Raw genomic sequence first — 17,539 nt, 5'->3', positions numbered from 1 at the left:
CCACGGCAGGTCTAATGCCTTAGGCTAGCATACGAGGGTTTATTAAGGCGAATGCCTTAAATGTCTAATCAAACGCGAAAATTGACCGGCGTCCCGCGTCGGCGTGCCCGGTCGACGGCGTCAACACGAGTGATGCAAAGCATCATCACGTGATGGCATCACCATACGACATCATCACGTCACATTTCACCAGAATGTGTGACGTCATCATGACGTAACATAACGTGACGTCATCACGTGGCATACTTGCATGGTCAAAGGTGGGTCGATCACGGAGGCAGTGCAAAACCAGCCGAGGTGCCTCCGATCCTGGAGGCAGTTGAAAACCACGTTAGGTCCAGATCGGCTGTCGCCTGCGGCTCGCCTTCGGTGAATGCATAAGGGACCCTGGGAGTTTTGGTCAGCTGCCCCCTCGCGCAAAGATTACGTGCCACGTGACACCCTCTGTCAAAAATAATGTTCAACACTCGCCACCTGGGCTATGAGCGGCGCTGGCTAACACTGGACGGGGTAGTGCCTTCCATCGTATCTCAATTCGCAGTTGTTGGGCGCATAATTCGAAGGTTATGGCTCCAGATCCTACCGACGGAAATGGTAACCTTTTTCCCCTTCAATTCATTTAAATTTACATCGCAATCTGTACACGACAGTTAAAGACAACAATTAACGTACTCTGTGCTTGCCTTGGCATAACTGTTTGTTCGATTCATTTGGACCTGTCTATGGGAGTAATTACACAACTTAGTTGCAGTTATACTTTTGGTGGCTCGTAATAGTGATTACCTTTATTCTCAGTCACGCTCCCTGTAATTCAATAATTTTTTTTCTTCATGAGTGGAGTGTAATCCGTTAAGATAAGAATCTATAAGCAGCAACGCAGTTTTGGTCAGATAAATATGGAAGAAGTACGGTAGAACGCCTGAGAGGTCATGCCAGAAGCGACCGCAGTATTTGTTGTCTCATCTCAACGCATTACATGATATGGGTCGACTGAATAAAGCGCCGCTGCTCTAGATTAATAGGCATGGCTACTTTATTTTAGATGCGAAGTATCTTATGGCGGAGTTCAATCCGGTGGTAGTGGTGGTGGTGGTGTGCGGCGTGACCACCCTTAAAGCGCATGCGCATACCCTCTCCACTCACCCTCTCCCCTCTCCACTTCCCCGCTCCCCTGTCTACTTTCCCTCTCCCCTTCCCCTCTCTCATTCCCCTCTCCACTTTCCCTCTCCCCTCCCCCTTTCCGCTCTTCCTCTGAAACGCGGGCTAGACATGCCGAAATTCTCTCCTGCGCAACGCCGCGATGAGCGCCAGCGCATGCGCGTCCCCTCCCCCTCTCTCTCATCTCCTACGCTGGCCCCCTCTCGCACGCCTGCCGACCGCGTTCCCCGTTCGCCCTGTGAGAATTAACGGCCAGGCTAGAGGGAGGACAAGACGCGCGTAGCGTTCCTCTTCGCGTTCCACGACGCGAGGTCGGTATCATACCCAAAGAACGCCAACGGAACGCGATCGTGCAAGTGCTCCGGCTTCGCATCGCCTCATGTTCCCCTTTAGCGGAAAATGGTGTAATTTTCTTCATAATCCCGCTGGGAGCGCCTTCTTAGAGCAGCTATAAAGCGGGGTGCTTAAAAGAGGACATCACGACACTACAAACTTGCACGCAAAATGTTCGGTGCAGGGCGCACATCGTGCGAGTTTTCAGTGTTTGCTGCTCACGATTTCACCTCCCCCCCCCCCCCCCCGCCCCCCACATACACGCACATAAAAGAAAGCGAAACGGAGGAAGGTTGCCCACAAAAATTTTTATAAGCACACGGATGAATGGCTGCAAAAGGGGGAGTGAACCAGTCAGGAAATTTCTGACTAGTTACTGCATTTTTACAATGTTAATAAGGTTCAGCAGGAAACAAGCGCGGATTTAATAGGTTGCTTTCAATAATTCCTCAATTACGTTTAAAGGCAGCAATTCGTCACTGGAATCAGTTATATGGTATGGTATTTTGCATGAACAAATGGTAATTGTAACAGATCAGTTATTTTTGGTAACGCGTACACGTTTGCCGTTGAGCCACTCCCGCCGTTCTCTCATTATTACTGTGTTATAATAAACCGAAAATTGAAGAAAAAGGAAGTGTCGTTTTTTTTCTGTTTTTTTTTTGTCGCTTATAACTAAAAAGAACGGCGTCTGCACAAAGCCTAGTGAGGGTCGACGTTACCACTGATGACGAGGCACTAGCATTGCGTGCGGAAATAGAACAGTGATGCAAAATGACACAGGCGAAGTTAAAAGCAAAACAAGTGCAAAACTCAAACAATGCAGTGAAAGCGTATCTACTACATATACTTAACAGCGTGCTCGGACGGACAGGTTACGTTTTTGATCACTCCGCACAAGGTTGTGCGTATGCCATACAAAACTCGGCGAGATCGCAGAGCCAAGAAAAAAATTTTCTCACAGATGCATTCCCTGATATTAACTCTGCTTCAAGTTCCTAGTGAAGAAACGACATCGCATGAAAAAGGAACGCTGGCAGTACCCCCATATTCCAGTGCTTAAAGAGGGAATCTGCATTTGAATCTTGTGAGAACTTATTTCGGTTGATTTCAGTAGCCAAAATCTAGTGACGAGAGAAGTTGGTTTTTTCAAATGTTATCGAATTTGCCTTGTGGCGTTTCGAAAGAAGGTGAATCGTCCTTACATCGAGCTTTGTGCCAATATGTTTTGACGTCTATCGTACCAATGCTTGTCGAAATGACGCGTAAACAGCGGAGGAACACAAAGTCACAAACGGGCGCTGAAATTTGTCACTTAATGTTTCTCCGCTGTTTATGCGCTGTTTTGACGATCATGAGCAACCAACTAGCCGAAATTAGCGCCCTTGTCTATCGTATAAGGAATATCTTGGCTAATTGCGCTTACAATTCAACAATTATTGAAATTCACAACTTTTACACTTATCTACATACGACTTAGAATGCGAAAGATGAGGTCATGCTGAAATGCTTAGGGCAGTCACAACTGTGCAGTTCACACCCGAATATGTGGCCCTACGCGCGTACATCGCGGTACCTGCTTTGCCTTTTCAAGAGTTTCAGTGTTCTGAAAGATTTCTGGCCACGTCTGTTTCTATGTACTCTGCCCTTTCTCCGTGCGTTTAGCTTTCCTCACTCATGAATATGATTGAGGAAAGAGCCGATTATTTCACATATATTAAGCGCGTTGGACCAACGCTCTACCTGATTCGCTCGAACAAAGTTCAGACCCTCATGCTTTGTGGTACTGCTCCGGACGGCAACGCTCGCGACTACATTCCAAGAGACATCGTTTGCACGGGTGATTTATTCAAATCTCCGCCCCTGATAGCAACGCTGCGTGGCCGAGTGGACTGGCATGCTCCAAAATCAGCCACTAAGCGCGAAGTGCATGTGGAATATTCTAAAACGTATTGCAAATACCTGGGGCAGCGTCTCGTATTTGATAATCTTGTTTTCATTTGTAGAGAAACGGGGAAGGTTGTGTGTGAAAAGAAAAGTGGGGACTAAAGTTACATTAAAAATATATATTCTGTTCAAGGGTGCGAGAACACGATATGCTGAACAGACGGAATGTGTAATATTAAGTGACACGAGCATGTATATAAAGAACCGGCGTAAAAGTAAATGCGAGTTTGACAAAAAAGAAGAAAATTGAACTTACGAATAAAAAAAGTGCAGTTCATATGATTTTGCAGCTACACTTGCATCAAAAAACATCTCCCAGGGTTCCTTATGAACTCGCCTAAGCCGACTCAAAGGCGAAAGCCAAGCCATCTTTTGCTTCTTTTCCTTCACAGCCGATGTACTTTTCCTTGTCAGCGATGTACTGATGCCACCAGGCCGGCGAACGACCGCATTGCGTAAAAGCTAGCGTTTGAACGCATCGGAGACCTGAACGCATAATGCAAGCGCTAAGCAGAAATGTCTACGCACATGCGGAAGTGAGCAGCACTGGCGTAGCCAGGGGTAGAGGGGTGGGGATGTGTATATGCACGCACGCATACAAACGCACGCGCGTACTTAAAGGATGATTGACCCCCCCCCCCCACACACACAATAACAAAATTCTGGCTACGCCGCTGGTCAGAAGCGATGGTTTTCAAACTGGTGAGGCACTTGCGACGTAGGATATTTCTTGTGTGCAGACACGAGATGAAGTTTCCACGAATTAATTGAGTTGTCGGCCTCTACGAAGTCACGAAAGGGCCATGACAGCCAGCCACTTGTATACTGTTACATAGGTTTAGTGGGAGCGAGGTTCGAGAAACAGCGTTACCGTTAATGCGAACAAATTTTCTGGAAAGTCAGTTCTAATAGAGAGAGATGCCGGTGTTTATGGACCACGACGCAACGATTATCTGCCGTGGTAGCTTAGCACACATGCCGACGCGCCGCTAAGCCCGAGAGCGCACGTTGTGAGGGGGCCGCGTTTAGATGGGAGGTTAATTGCTGGAACACCGTTGTGCTCACATGTAGTTGCACGTTACAGAACCTCGTGGAACTGTGGTTACAGGGCTCGGCTGCTGACCCGAATGACGTAGGTTGGATCCCGGCCGCGGCGGTCGCATTTTCGATGGAGGCGAAAATGCCAGAAGACCGTGTACTCATAGGCGAGCGCACAGGGGGGGGGGCACCCTCCTAATATCCTAAGATGGGGGGGGGGGCATAATCTGCCCCATACATTGGCCCCCCTAGTCACCTAAGAGGGGCGGGGGCGCAAAATCTGCCTCGTACATTGATTTACAAGGGGGGGGGGGGGCGCTGCGATGAACCTTCGCGCCCCCCCCCCCCCCGATGGGAAACCCTGCGCACGCCTATGCGTGTACTTACATTGAAGTACTCGTTATAAAGAACCTCAGTTGGTTGAAATTTCTGAAGCCCTCGACTGCAGCGTGCCTGATAATCAAATTGTGGTTTTGGCGCGTAATACCCGAGAAAAAATTTTAATCCGTTGATCGTCTTCGCCCCACCTCTTGTCCTGTGTGTAATTTTTGCGCTACATCTACAATTATCCCCCACTACGGCGGGCCTCATAATCATATCGCGGAATGAGCGCGTGAAACCCCAGCAATTATTAATAACGACGCCGCAGAGCATACTGCACATAGATACCCGATAAAGTGGACGATAGGACAACCACTGCCGTAGCTCAATTGATAGAGCATCGGGCACGTTATACGAAGGCTGCAGGTTCGGTCCCTGCCGGCGATAGGTTGTCTTTTCGTCCACTTTGCCTTCTTCCTACCTACATCACACTTACTACAATACACTTAAAACAGTACAAATAACGTTTCTTGTACGTTCCTTCGCTTCATCATCTGCTGGTTTTTGATAAGATCCGCGGTACGTGTCGCCACGGGCTTTCTATTGGAATGTGATTTCCTGCAAGCAAACTGTACATTACCATGCCATTTTTTGCTTGTTTCAGTTTGCTATGTGTTTTTCCCCTACTTGTCAAAAATTTTTTTTAAGTTCTGGACTGGAAAAAACTTTATTTATGTCATGCAAGGCGCGTTTTTTGAGTAAACATCTTTTTTTCTCGCTGCAGAACTTATATAAGGTGACATCAACCACAACCTCTCCACAGCAAGCCAGTTTGAACAGAACAGAACAGGGGCGTAGGCAAGGGATCGGCCTTCGGTCGCGTGCCTCTGCCGAAATTTGTGCCTGCATGGGATACCGAGCATGAAGTCAAACTTGCCCAGTTCGGGTCAAGGGTGTGTGTGCCCCCTCCGAAATGAAATTCGCGGTTACGCTGTCACTGACTAGATAGTCCGAGACAGATATGAGGCTGCCCAGCACGCAAGGACTAATTCACTTTATTGAATAAAGAAAAAAAACAGCGCTATTAAGATACAAGACTGCTTGCCTCTGCGCATGCACGCAATATTCCAAGTCCAGTCAGGCTCAATATGACTTGCAACACAACACGGGAGCGCGCGGACTCGCGAGTTGGAACATGACACGTGGCTACAACTTACCTTAATTTCCACAACTAAATTATATTTTCTTATTTGGGATCATTCTTAAGTTAGATTAACAGTGTTTAATTGTGGAAATAATGAATAGTGGAAGATATGGTTGATCTTAAGCTTGCGAGGCCACGCGCTCCCGTGTTGCAAGTCATATTGAGCGCAACTGTTCTTACTCATAGTAACACGCTAAATAATTGGGAACCAGGTACCTTTAAACGACAATTATTGATGTACAAGAATTGTTTACACCGTTAATCTGGTTATGTTTCAAAGCGTTAGAAATGAGAAGCGATCTCATAAAAGTTATCCGTAATACGCCTAAGCGGCTTAAGGCTAAGCGAAAGTCATTTGCTAAATGAACCAAGTGAATTTCACTACAGCAACACAATATTCAGCTGGAAGCCGTTAGCCGGGACTGCGCTATTTACGCAAACTGTGTTGGCTGTCGACTCCTAGGACATCATGAGTACGTGACCGACCGATTCAACACAATTTATTTCAGCCCACAGAGACGTTTCCCTCCAGAAAAACAACTTGGCAGTTGAGAGTCAGCGCTTGTTCTGTGTATCCTAGCTTTTCTTCGTCCCGTCCGTATGCGCGCTGTTTTTGCCCATTATGTACATACCTTTTCTGGACAACTATCCAACCGATAGCGCTGAAAATTTCTCAGATTATACTTGAATCCCTTCTGAATAGTCTTCACGAAATACTTTGAAAAAGAGTGCCAGTTATATTTAAGAAAAAAAGGATTAAATGAAAAGTCCCTCTTACAGCACATGACAAGTGAGGACTATATTTTTTTATTGCGACCTAATTGTAAGAATTCGTTTTTATAGCTCGGGATTATTTTCACTACTATGTGGAATTAGCATGCCAAATTTGACGGTCATACTGTTTCTTGTTTTTGAGAAAAGGTGCATTTAAATTTACACCCCAGCCTAAAATCCAGTACTCAAAATACAAGAAAGTAAAAGTAAGAAAGGCTACAGGGTCAAAATTACACAATGTCAAGGATACAAGCTTTTTCACTGAACACGCGAGTTCCAAAATGAAATACGGAATAGTTTTTAAGATATAAGGCTGAAACCAAGAAAGCGCGTTTACCCAACTATACCCCCTTAATACGAAAAGCCAGATCGTAGCAATGTTTCAGCTTGTCATAAAAAAGATTGTAAGCTTTATTCGTGTCCGTGCTTGTCATAACAAATTCCCAGTTTACTTTTTCAACAATTGAGAAAAAAAGTTTCTGGCGACTGGGAATTGATTCTCCGATAAGACCAAGTGCATGTTTTGGTGGCTTCGGCCTTCACCGACGGCAACGTACTGGCAGACGATCAGTGATATCTTGCTTCAGCAGACCAGCAGAAATGCTGGTCTGGGGAAGACATATTTGTGATGCTTCAAGTAACGTGCTACTCTCTGCCGTGACCCGCGTCGGTAAGTTGATTAGGTTTTCACATGCATATGGTTTTATTGTGTTCTTGAATTCCCTTGTACTTACATCATTGCCAAGCATGTTAATATTCACATCACCCATATTTAAGAACATAGTACCAGTGTTGCCTAAATGGTTTAACAGGTCTGGTACAAAATTGAGAAAATGCATCTGTTGCCGCATGGCGGAGTATAGATAACACAGAAGTACCCACATTTTATACGAATGACAAGACGTTATACGTTTTCATTCATCACAGTATATTGACGTGCCGCGTCATACTGAAGCTGCATTTTCACATGCATGGTAAGGCCCCCATCACGGCAAAAGTTTCGTGTTAGTCCTTGATACGTATATCCCACAAGTTCTGGTGGGCTCTCCCGTTCAGATAACCAAGTTTCTGAGAAACATAAAATATCAGATTTGCATTTGACATTTTCAAGCACTTCTTGCAATTTTTCCTGTTTATTTCTCATACTTCGTGCGTTCAAATGAAACGCGGACATATATTAAAAAAAAGTTGTATCACATAGCAGGCATTGAAAGAGCCATAATCATGATAGGAACAGGCGTTATCTCTGAAACCTGTCTCGTCTGCAGCTGTACGACTAATATATGGAATGAAAGTACAGGCGTGCGGTGGAATCGTCGCCGTTACTTCTTGTGCTTGAAAAGTGCCCAGAAATGTTATCAAGGCACTTCACAGATTACTTCATGTTTGCGAAATCGGGCTCATTTCGGATAACCATTGCACGTTCGCCGCTCTTCTTTCGCACCAATGCCTTTCCATTCGTGTGCCAGACGCACGTGCATCCAACATTCTTTGCCCAATCGTTAGTTGCAGGCAATAGGTTACGAGAAAGGCGAGTCATTATCTCACAGACGTACACATTGCCACTTTCTTTCCTTAATTTTTTTATTTGCGAGCCAGGAGTCCGCTGTTCCTGTCTTTTAAAGCGAGCGATAATCCCACGGGTCTCAGTTCCCCGGCTTCGCCGAAAGTCTATGCACAGCTGCTACTTCTTCCGTCGTAATATGTATATATATAGACTGAAACGCTCAAAGTGCCCCTGGTATCTAAATAAATGCTTCGCATTTAACACCAACTAGTCATATCGCGCACGGTGGTCGCATTTTTTCTATGCCTTCCTCTCTGGGTAGCATTAAATTACACTCCATTGAACCAGTAGCGTGAAATCCGAAAATGTCGCGTTCGTATGCGCTTGTTCACTTGTTCACGCTTTTTCTTAGCGAGCAAGTTTTACTACAGTGCCGTTAGAGCGAAGTGCCAGTTCAGAAAGTCCCCGTAGAGTGCATCGAGGATGACAATTCGCCTAGTCAGAGACTTCCATCACGTAAAGAAGCTAGCGCAAAACAAAGAGCAAAACGCGCCACGCGCTTGTCCAATTCTTTTCCCCTGTTGTTTCACGCTACCTTCCTCTTATCATGCAAATGCACTGCCCTCGACGCAACCGCGGCATGTTTGTTTTCTGTATTCCAAATTACAGTGCCACTCTCGTCCTTTCTGCGGTTTCGGTGCATTGCAGGCATAGTTGCGGGGGCAGCCGGTGTTTGCTAGGGAGCGGCCCCATTCGATTTGCTGGTTTGCGGCTACTTGCGGTGCCTTGAGCAGAAGCTATGAAAGGCTAACCATCTGGAATGGCACCAAAGAAACGAAAAAAAATCGAAAAGGCGCTTCTGATACACGGTAGTGGGGATGAACCCGAACAGCATGGCCACTGTAGTTCGAAGGACAAAGTATGATTGATAGAATGCGTGCATACTGTGACGCCTTAATAATATTACTAGAGTATAGCTTTGTAGCCGTTTTCCTTGTTCTGGAAAAGAGCGGTGCGGACAGCTGAAACATTTCATTTAACGCCAGTGACGAAACGCCGCAAGGCGACCGCCGTTGTCCGCTCAAAGTTGGGCTGCTGCTAGAGAACTGCACAGGCTGGGGCCAACCCGCTGCACGGGCCGGGCCGGGCCGGGTAAAGTAGTTTTCGCGGTTGGCCCGTGCCGGGCTCGGGCCTGAAGATCCGGGCTTAGGGTCGGGCCCGGGTTTGAGGTGGCGGGCTGGGGTGGGGCCGGGCTGGGACTTTGCCCAGTTCTTAATATTGTTCCACATACGTTGTGCATACATATATGTTCCACATAATTCATATCGAAAAAAACGTTTTTTTTTTTTTGCGTGGGGCAAGCTATTTGGAGAAGTTTTATGAGGGACAAGTACTGAACTTCTTTTGCTTCTTGCATATGGGGCTACTTGAGAGACTAGGCGCTAATATAGTTACCACTATTATATAGTAAGCTCTATTCTGTGCTTTAATTATTGCGTTCGCTATTATTATATACGAAATGTTGTTTTGTAATCGCAGTAATAAATGGAATATGATAAATTTATATCTATAACCTATCATCGGAAGAGCGATCACAGAGCTCCAAAGCGGGGAAACGTCCTTGAAAGTTCCCGCAGTTCGCTATAATGACACATTATTTTCCCGTGGCGCCGCCACTGCTCCCAGTTGTCATTTGACGAGACATGGGCATGCACAGCCTAATTGTGTGCCCACATTGTTAACGTCTAAGCTTTCGTCGTGTTCCGCTATATGGCTCGAGAGCTACATGATACTGCCGCAACAGCGTTGGAGTGTGCAGGATTAGCATAGGTCCATTAACCCTTTCCCTACCGGAGACGAGCTGCCCTCGTTCACCATGAAACGAGCATTTGGAGGCGCCGCATTTAATCTACCCTGATTAATCTTGCTGTGTTCTCTTTGGCTTCAACACATAGCGCGGTAAAAAATTTAAAACTTGGAGGACGCTTGTGCTTCGCCTTCAAAAGTAGAACGCGATAGCGTAATCAGGACCCGTGCGCATCGCCTTCTCAAATGCTAGCCTGCCATCGGTTCTCGGTGCATGCCTCAACCAGGCCCGTAGCAAGGGGTGATGCCGTGGGGGCCCGGCTCCTCCGTCCGCCCCACCCCCCGAAATTTTGACGGAGGGGGGTGTTTTACCGAAAATAATTAATAAAAATACGTCTGTTTCTGAAATAGCCAAGGCCTTCAGCAAGAAAATCATGCATACTCCGTCCGTCCATTAAATAACGCAACTGCGCCAATCCTGGAGATAGTGCAATGCCGAACTCGCGAGGAGTTTAAGACAGAGGTGCCACAAATAATTTAATTTATGTACAGTATATGGTTACCACAACAAGTTACCACAACAAGCTACCACATCATACAGTTGGTGCAGAAAAAAGCAGGCTCTACTGTTTCATAACAAGTAGCTATACCGTGGGAGAGAGATCTGAAAGAGCGGTGAACGGTGGAGCGTTAAACTGGAGAGTTGAACGTGTTGGTACATAACGGAAAAATACGCCAGCTCAAGAAAACACACTGACGGAGCAAGACGTCAAAAACGAGCGCTGATTGTTCTGGTCTAACGAATTTATTCGCATACTAGCCGTAGTGGTTAGTTTTTGTTAACGTTGACTGGTACCAACAGTGGTTTATTTATTTCAGAAGTACCCCTAAAGGTTCTCAGAGAGGGTATTACATCGAGGGTGGGGTAATACGATACAGGAATATCACAATATTTGGTGAACAGTTACAGCAGAAGTGATGTAAGGAATAGCATAAACAATGAACCACAATAAAATTTTATATATGAAACATCATACTGACAGTGAAAAGAGTAATAGAAATAAAAAGGTACAACAAATTCGCGCTGAAATCAAGTTACAATGCTTGAAAAAAACAGCCTTGACATTTACCAGGACCTCATTTCGGAATAACCATAAGATTAAACATAATTAATAAATTAACACTAAGATTGATGCGAATAAATTTCGCTGTAAGTCTCCATGCTCATTATGAAGAAGCTCGCGATACTTATGTTAGTTATAGTAGCGATGTGCGAAGGGAGATTATTCCAAACCAGGGTAGCGCGTGCTATGCGTAAACTTGCGAAACGATGGGTACGCGAGTAATCAGAATAGATCAAAGTTCTTTAAGGCTTCAAGAACGATAGCGGCCACTTCAGGTTGCTAACGGTTGGCTTATGATGGCTAAATGAAGGCTAAAGTAGGCTAGTTTTGGTGGCTAATGCCTGCTAGTATTATCTGAATGTCGGCTAGTGCTACACAATGCCGAAAAGGGAAGCTTCTGCCAAAGTATTTTTGTACTTTGTTTGAACTTCTTATATAGCACGCCAGTCAGGAACTTGCCGTGTACACTCTTTGCATAAGTAACAGGAAAGCGGACAAAGCGCGCCCTTAACCGGAAAAGCGAAAGGGCCGTACTTCTTTGAACTAGAAATGTACAGCCAAATGAAAGGCACCTACCAAAGGTCTCTTCCAGTAGTGCTTATTCAATGCGATAGCGCTCTCTGACACGCCGCTGTGTAATATGCTACTTCAAATGGAGCGCATGCTATGCAGAAGCGCTTTCGGCGGTTTGCATTTGTACGATTGTACCAGGTCGAGAGTGCTCCGAGTGCTCCTAGCCTTATTAGCAGGTTGCGTTCACAGGAAGCCCAGCACTTCTTTTTCGAGCAGCGGGAGTTGCTATTCTTTTCTCACACAGTTGCCCGTCTCACTGCCACGCACTTTGATCGTATAACTGTTCAAGTTGCGCACGGGTTTCTTTCCATCGATCTAGCGTGCTCGGCTGAGTTGCACTGTCCTTGGCTCTGACGCAGAGCGGATGCAACTCTGGCTGCTTCGGACGAAGATACTTTAAGGATCATGTATCGTTCTGAGCATGTGCATTCCGATCCGTCTGTTCCGTTAAGCCTGACGTTACGCTTAGAATAATATCTGGGGTTTTACGTGCCAAAACCACGATATGGTTATCAGGCACGCCGTATAGTGGAGAGCTCCAGAAATTTTGACCATCTGGTGTTCTTTAACGTGCACTGACATCGCACAGTACACGGGCCTGTAGCATTTCGCAGCCATCAAAATGCGACCACCGCGGCCGGGATTGCACCAGCGACCTTCGGCTCAGCAGCCGAGCAGAGCTAAACCACCGCGGCGGACTGATGCTACGCTTAGCACACCGAACTAAAATGGGCTATTTACAAGTTCTCGAAAATGCTTCCGAGATTCTGAGCAATCTTACCGGTTATGAGGACGCTCTTTCCTTGCGGATCGACCAGTTGGTTGAAGAGGGCCCTGCGAATGTGCCACAAGAGCCAGTATCCAGAGAAAAGTACTGGCACGAGCAATATAACGTTAGTAGCCACTAGCAGTAACCGTGGCAGCCACAAAACGACTGCCCACAGCAGTATTCCGACTGGAAGGGTTACGTGGAGTACGTTGGACATGTTGCGCACAAGCACCATGCGGATTCCAAGACTCCTTCGGCAGAGCCTTCTATTAAAGGACGCAGCGAGTGTGGCAAGTTGCAACACGCTGATGCAGGCTACCGTGCCGACTATCGCAAATAAGTATGCGTCGTGACATACTGTAGTAATGAATGGCAAAATGTGGCGAGGAGCTCCTTCCAACATTATTTTTAGGTGCCTGTGATTACGCTCCTTTGGGGCAACCCCGCCCGGGAAATTTGCTCATTGCGAAGGAATCAGTGTACGCAGCTTAATGCAAGGCCACGCTGCATGCGATGAACCCACTTTCTCCTATCTTTTGTTTAAGAGGCGTAATTTCCGCATGCTCGAGACGTACGCAGAGCTGCATACTTAAGGCCTGCTATAAAAACCGTCTCGAAAAAAAAAATTGAAGTCAACGAAATATTAAGTAGGACTGACCATAGGGTGAGTTCGTATGGATTCGTAGTGATGAAACGGCACCATGAAATAAGACAAAATCGCCGAGGAACACACAAACACTAGCGCCGAACTCTCAAGTGAAAATTTATTCACATGCGCAGAACATAAGCATATACTCGCATGCGGCTACACAAAGGAAAACAACAAAAAACAAACAAAAACATCTACCCATTTAAGCACAATGTTTTTTTGTGCTACAAAGCAATTAATGGCAAGCTGACGCATGACTTTTTGATTTTCTATATGGCAAGCCTCGATTATCTTTAGCCGCCGCGGTGGTCTATTGTTATGGTGCTTGACTGCTGACCTGCAGATCGGGGGACTGAATCCCGGCCTCGGCGGCCGCATTTCGGTGGAGGCGAAATACTAGAGGCCCGTGTACTTGGATTTAGGTAAACGGTAAACAATCCCAGGTGGTCAGAAATGTCGGGAGCCCTCCACTACGGCGTCCTTCATAAATCATAACGTAGTTTTGGGACGCAAATCCCCAACAATAGTTATTATTAGAATGCGCATGTAATGCATGACAAACATGCGGTAATGACATATCAAGGCATGAGTGGCATGAAATGAACAGAATTAATCACGAGTTGCCACTGCAGTAGGTTTTCTTGGCAATTTGAATGTCGTAACATAAATGACATGGAATGACATACAGGCCATGACATGTACCGTGTACTCCTATAAAACCTGCACTGGTTGGCCAACTGCCGGTTAGTGTTGTGCAATGTTGCGTAGTGTCAGCTAAAGTTTGACTAGCACTGGTTAACTGTTGGCTTTTATTTATTTTTATTTATTTATTGATGCCCTCAAGGCCAAAGACATTACGGATGGGAGTGGTCATAAACAATGTAATATAGGAAAAAGAAATAAAATTCAAGATACAAGCGTTACGTTCCTGGGTTATACAATGATATATAATGTGGTAAGTATTTACAAAAAAACACAAGAAGGTAGTAGAGAACAAACGAACAAATTATTGGTAGCCTTGGTATACAATGTTAGCTAAGTTATTACGGAAACAAGCGTTGTCCTGGATGCCGGCTGTCGATCTGGGAAGGTGGTTCCAGTCTGCTGATGTGCGAGGAGTGGACTGTGAACAAAATTTTGTCTGAAATAAAGTTACGCCTGCTTTGTGAGAATGGTCTGGCCTGGGTGAGATGAAAGATGGACGAGATACGATTTCTTTGTGTACATTGGGGCAATGGTAAAAAAAGTTTATGAAACAAGCATAACCGAGCGTGTTTTTCATGGTAGTAACACTTGCGGTACTATTGTAGTTGGTTAGAATGAAACGGGCTGCATTGTTTTGTGTGAGCTCAAGCGCATTGATTAGGCTAGCTGAGCAGGGGGTCCCAAATGGCTGATGCATATTCTAGTTTACTACGAACAAGCCTTTCGTATAATATTAGTTTTAAAGAGGCGGGGGTGGTGGAAAAATTAGGACGAAGATAGCCTAACATGCTGTTAGTACTGTGGAAGCATGACCAGGATTTCGGGACATGTGCACGTAGCGCCATATCTCGTCGGTGACAGCGGTGGCCTGCTGTAACTGAATGAGAAATAGGCGAAAAAAATCATATCTGATGAAAAAAGATAGTTATCAAAAACGACTCCCGGTTCTATGCAGCAGATATTTATTTGAACATTCCGTTAAAATTTGAGTGTCGTACTGCAAACCGCGTGGCTTCCCAAAGTGTTTAATATTTAACAATGTAGCATCATCTGTTTCTAATGGGCGATGTTTAATTGCCCTGGGAAGCCACACGACTTGTAGTGCGATTCTGCAATTTTACCGAAATGTTCTAGCAGGTCTGTGCTGCATAGAACCTGGAGTCGTTTTTGATAACTAGCTTGTTTCAAGTGATATGAATTTTTTCGCCTATTTTCCATTCAGTTATGGCAGGACGCCGTTGCTGCCGCCGAGAGATGGCGCCACGTAGGGATGTGTCTTCAAATCCTGGGTATGAGGTTATATGAATGCCAAGGTAGCGATATTACTTGACTTGTTCGAGTAAAGTGCTATATAGGTAATACGTACCAGGAAAACATGATGGTGTACGAGAAACACTTAAAACTTTGCAGAATGCAAGAGTCGTTTGCAGAATACAAGAGTCGTTAGCATGATTTATTTCCCGGAAGATTAGCAATCGTCAGCGACTAAGTGGATGTTAGAAGACACGCAAATAGGTAAGTCCTTAATAAAAATTAGCAACACAAGAGCGCCTTATACGGATCCCTAAGGCACACCAGAGTGAAAGGGGCTTTGCGATTAAGTAGTATTGTTAGCAGTTACAAACTGGGAGTTACAAACTTTTGTTGGCTAACTGCTCGCTGATATTGGACAACTGGCACGTGGCAACTGTCTACTAAAAATGGCACTGAACACGTTCATCCTCGATGCTTGCTTACTTTGATCCTTGCTTACTTCGCAAGCCCAACGGGGTGTCAATCTTCCTCTAGGGCCAAGTCGAGAAGCACCTCTGAGGATCCTCCATCGACATTACATACCTGCACTACCTATTACCTCATCCGCTGCTCTGCGGTGACGTCAGGGAAGCTATTGACGCAATGGGAAGCATTTCTTTCCAGAATTCCACTTGTATTAGTGCGATAATTTCATTGACATCCTCATGTTCTCCTTTCAAGAGGGTTTCTACTTGGGCTTGTTGGTGATTCATTTTGATGGAAACTGTTGTGCGCACAAGACGGGACACGATGGACAGACAAAGTGCAAACTAACAACAGTTTATTGGTAGGAAAAGTGACCTTATATACCAACAACACCCATTGCGTAGTGCGAATCAAAGACAATCTAACACACACGTCTAGTACCAGTGAGATATGCTACTTCTTTCGCTGATAAAGAGATAGATGGCATGCTGATGCATTTGTCTTTGAGACATGAGATATTGTGAGCTTCAATGATTAGGCGTGTTGTTTCCCTTTTGCTCTTTGCAATTACTGAGCAACTTTGAAATTCTGGTTTGCAACCACATTTTTCGCAATGATTCTACCTTCAGTCACTGTTCATCACCTTCGACGATAAAGTTTACGTGCAGAAGAAAGGTGTCGGCATAGGGTCGTGCTTGGCCCCAGGAGCAGGCAGGCGTTGTGCCCTTTAGGTGGCAGTTGTCAGCCTGTTCGCTCCCTATTTCCACTGTGTCTTCGTGTTTTCTACGTATTCAAACGAATTAATAATAATAATAATAATAATAATAATAATAATAATAATAATAATAATAATAATAATAATAATAATAATAATAATAATAATAATCCTTGTAATCTATTGACAGCTTGTGCCCATGTGTCGTGACTAAGGCTTGAATTTGCACGTGCCGTTGGTTTCCACCATTTCTCTTTCATATTGCGTCTAAGCAGTAAAGCTTTCACCTGTCATTCAGCCTCGTCTTTTGTGTTCCTTCGCTTGTGCTTCGTCTCCTGCGCTGCCTTTACCATATACATACACAGGTCCACCTTGTAACACTTGAATGCACCTTAGCCAGCGGATTGCTGAATGCTTCGTATCACGTGTATTTCCACAGTGCATGGTATTTACTGCAGTATCTTTAACAGCGGACCTGTTAAAGCTTTTCGTAGGGCCGTAGTGTGAACAGAAACGAAACGGCATGTGGTCGCTTCGTCCTCTTGATCTTCTGCCTCGCTCCCACAACACGTGCGCCCATTTGCCCAGCCGCGGAATGCAATAACTATGATGGGCGATTATGTTACGGGACTAAAAATCACGTAATAGCACGTAACGACTAATCACATTACTATAATCCCGCAACATCACGTAAATCTAGTCAGGTGACTAAAATCACGCAACATCACGTAACAACTAGTCACGTGACTAAAATTAAGTAACGTCCCGTAACAGCTAGTCACGAGACTAAATCACGTAATACTGCGTAATAACTGGTCACGTGATTAAAAATCCCGTGACATTGCATAACTAGTCATGTGACTAAAATCACGAAGCATCTATTCAGGTGACTATAATCAAGCAACATCACGTAACAGCTAGTCACGTAACATGCTCCTGCCATAAACCACGCAACTACTCAAGTGACTAAAATCACGTAACAGCTAGTCACGTGACATGTTCCCGCCATAAACAGAACAGCTAGTCACGTAACTAAAATCAGCTATTACGGTACATGTAGTCACGTGACTAACAATTACGCACTATTACGTGACTAGTCACGCGACTAAAGTTACGAAACATCACGTAACAACTACTCACGTGACTCACAACCACTTAACATCCCGCAACATTTAGTCACGTGACTAAACCACGAAA

At 45.2% G+C, this 17,539-nt stretch overlaps 1 protein-coding gene across 2 annotated transcripts in view; it reads left to right on the top strand.

Moving 5' to 3' along the window:
* The window catches only part of LOC119390824 (nascent polypeptide-associated complex subunit alpha, muscle-specific form), a 671,315-nt gene that overhangs the window by 205,656 nt on the left and 448,120 nt on the right, over positions 1–17,539 (top strand). The window lies entirely within an intron of this gene.

This window comes from Rhipicephalus sanguineus, chromosome 1 (genome assembly GCF_013339695.2).
Source record: "Rhipicephalus sanguineus isolate Rsan-2018 chromosome 1, BIME_Rsan_1.4, whole genome shotgun sequence".
NCBI classification, from domain to species: Eukaryota; Metazoa; Arthropoda; class Arachnida; order Ixodida; family Ixodidae; genus Rhipicephalus; species Rhipicephalus sanguineus.
Note: the sequence above shows the minus strand (reverse complement) of the source record. Positions and strands in the feature narration are given on the sequence as shown.